Consider the following 3,309-nt stretch of genomic DNA (forward strand, 5'->3'; position numbering starts at 1 on the left):
ATGGTTAAATACAAAATATCTTTTAAAATATTTAAAATATACTTTTATTTTATACATTATGCAGACTGGTTAACAATTTCAATGATAACAAAAATAAGTATTCAGTGAAATGCATTTTTTTTTAAATCACATGGATGGCACTATGACAGGGAAAAGCAAGCGAACACACACACACATGCACGCTCGCACACTCTTTCACACAACTTTAAACGCTTTTCTGTGAGTGACATTTGGATAGATGACACTTTAACACAAGTACATCCCGCTTCCCAGATTTTCTACAGCCAATGAGCTTTTGTGTTGGACAATATTGCTCAAGCTTTCATGCATTATGATGTCAGAAAGTATCACATCTCTCCATTCCATAGCATATTGTATCTTAGAAGTTTCATTTTTCCTATATTGTTCCATACATATCACACATTACCATAGAGTATCTTTCACCTAAACTAATCCAAATCATTACATATCTATAGAGCTGTCCTCTACTTTGCAACCATCTACGTTTAACCATTAAAATTATCTGTACACATTTAGCTTGTTCATCGAAACACTCGTGAGCATTTATTGCTTCCCGAAGTTACCTGGGGGTTTAGGGTATATAGACACGCAACATTACAGTTGCTAACGTGTCTTTGTGTTTGCTTTTTGACCCTGTTTTTTAAAGTCTACATCGCCTGAATATAGTTCCCTAATTTAAAGTCGCACCTGCGTGAAACCTGGGTCACACAACATCATTCAAGGTATTTGATATATCAGACAAACATTCAAAACATTATGCACATTTCGACACTTGAGATATCAAACATTTTGGTGGTGTTTCAAAGTAACTCCTTAGGCTTATCGTTACTGGTGTGTTTCAAAAAGGCCACTCGATAGCTAAAAATTCTCTTTGAATCCAATCACGATAAAAATGTTAACAAGGTGCTTTTAAAGTTGATACATCAAATACTGAAACGCTCATCCAACCCAGGTCTCTGTTTGACCTGCAATACATTACTGGTTTTAATTGTTACTGTACAAAGCTCTCCACACTCAGGGACATACGTTACAGTGTGCTGAAAAGTTCTGGTAATAGGGCACTATGGGTTCGAACCAAGAGCGATACGGTTTCTTTGATCGATTCGTCGGAAAATGAAAACAGTTCAGAGCCATTGAGCGTCTTCTATCACCTTGTGGGGAACTCCTGATTTGGAGCAGAACAGCTCAGGTGACACATAAACATGAACAATAAAAAAATGAAAGAATAAATAGAACAGTCCTCGTAAAACTGCCATGTTGGTTTTGGTAAAGTAAAAAAAAAACAATTTATACCAAAATTTAAAAAGCGTTTACAAAACATTCATGTCTGCTCAAACAGAACCACATTGAACAGAGGGGTGACCACACCCCTTGAAAGCACTCAACAAACGGACCACATGTTCCAACAAACAACAAGAGAGGTCCAGGATGTCAACAGAGGAAAGGCTGTGGGACGAAGACTCACTGGGGAGGATGGGAAGAGGCTGCCCCCGATGGACTGGTTTCATGATGGATTGATGAATTTGTGAGGTTTTATAGGGGTCGAGGAACATCATGCACGGTGCTGCTTGAACATGGGAAGAGTTATTAAACCGTGTTCGAACCAGATGGGATGTAATAAACAAGAAATAAAAAGATTCATATTTCATTCAAAAAATAAAAAATAAATGCCTAAAGAAAAAACTTTTTGCATAAAGAAAATGAAGCCTATTTTTTCAGGACCATTCGATATTTTATATATATATATATATATATATATATAACGGATGTAGGCCAGTGAGAGCTGTGCATGTAAACCTCACTCCCCTGGCCTCAAGAGGCATGCTAGCGAGTGGCACTAGCGGCTACGGTCTTTAGTGTCATTGCCGGTTCGAATCCCGATCGGAGCGGGTAGAGTACGACCGGCTACATTTGGTGCCATGATCCTGATGAGAGTGAAGTTTAGGGGGGTGAGTGTAACGGGCCAATAAGAGCTGTGTGTGTAAACATCACTCCCCTGGCCTCAAGAGGCATTGCTAGGCGACTGACGCAAGAGGCTGGGCACCCGCCTCCCACGTCGGAGACCCCGATTCAAATCCCGTGTGGAGCGGGTCAAGGAGGACGGGATACATAGGGTTAGTTACTTTTAATTATGCATAATTTACTGTTATTACTATAGTAAGTACATGTAGTAACATGTAAATATGTCACCTTAAATTAAAGTGTTACCAAAAAATACAATCACATTGTAAACGCACCTGGTTAGGACATGGTATTATGATATGGCTTGCTTAAATTCAGGAATTAAAGCAGCGCGGTTCAGCAAGAGTGTTGGGATACACACATATGCTAGCTTGGGATGATACAAGTGAGAGTTGGGGGATGTTGTTAACTTAATATATAAAGAGTGGTTAAGGTGTAAAAAAACAATGAAAATCAATTGTGGTCATAGTAATTAAGAAGTGTAGCAGAAGACCTTGAATCCAGAGACAAGAAGTTGTTAATACTGGTGGGATGATTTAGTAAGTGTGATGGAGTCTTAAACAAATAGCTATATTGCAAGTTATTAGCAAACATTGGTGCGCAGCGATAACACTGTCTAGACGATGAATAAATTAATGAGATGTACACAAGGTTAGTGTAATAAAGGGTTAGTGTGAAGACTGAGTCTTTGAAAAAAACATTAATGGAGTAGTCTAAGATGTGGGGAAGGAAGTGGTTTGAAGAAAGACAAAGTTGTGAAGATGATAGGTTGTTTGCAAAGGGTATAAGAGATTGTAGCTGGTTTTAAAATCCACTGATTGTTCTGTAATTTTTGAACAGTCAATACTTTCTTCTTTACAAAATACGGTTACTTATTTTTTTGGTCACACAACAACATTTTCATGGTTGCTGAGTAACACACTAGACGACGTCCAATAAACCAATCTTTTAAGGAAATTGCAGGGAAAGAAGAATGATAAGGATGGTGAAAATGGGCCATGATGAGAACCCTAACATATGAAAGGGGTGGGGCATAGTTGGGAACCTCCTTCTGGCAGTGGAACAGCAACACTTAGAAAGCCAGCAAAGCTGGAACTGAGTGGGCGTGGAGTGGAGTTGATACACAATGCTCTTGTCGGAGTAGAAGGCCATTTCAGATGTCTCAGTGTGGTGAGGTGTTTAAATGTGTTCTGAATGCACGTGAGTGTCTGTATACATGACGATGACTGTGAGTGTTTCTTTGTCAGTTTGTGTGTGTATGTTTATGCACAGACATGTATTAGAGAGAGATGCATCGCTCAGTGTCTAATGTTGTGTGTGTGTATG

The sequence above is a fragment of the Siphateles boraxobius genome, unplaced genomic scaffold (genome assembly GCF_051911475.1).
Source record: "Siphateles boraxobius isolate OS27281-9 unplaced genomic scaffold, OSU_SipBor_1 86, whole genome shotgun sequence".
NCBI lineage: Eukaryota > Metazoa > Chordata > Actinopteri > Cypriniformes > Leuciscidae > Siphateles > Siphateles boraxobius.